Raw genomic sequence first — 223 nt, forward strand, 5'->3', positions numbered from 1 at the left:
ACAGGCCCAAATTACAGCATTTTGGTTGCCTGCATGAAGCTTTCCATGGTGGTGTGCAGCAGAGGAGGGAGAAGATTTCGCCTCCCTCTCTCTCACCCGCTTGAGCTCGCCCTTTCCTCTATGCCGTGAGAGGATGCGGGATGTGGGATGCGGGATGCGGGATGCAAGATGCAGGATGCAGAAGGAGGCTGTTAGGAGGGGGGGGCATAGGTTGGGGGCTGCA

Source organism: Cariama cristata, unplaced genomic scaffold (assembly GCF_000690535.1).
Source record: "Cariama cristata isolate BGI_N322 unplaced genomic scaffold, ASM69053v1 scaffold20731, whole genome shotgun sequence".
In the NCBI taxonomy this organism is placed as follows: Eukaryota; Metazoa; Chordata; class Aves; order Cariamiformes; family Cariamidae; genus Cariama; species Cariama cristata.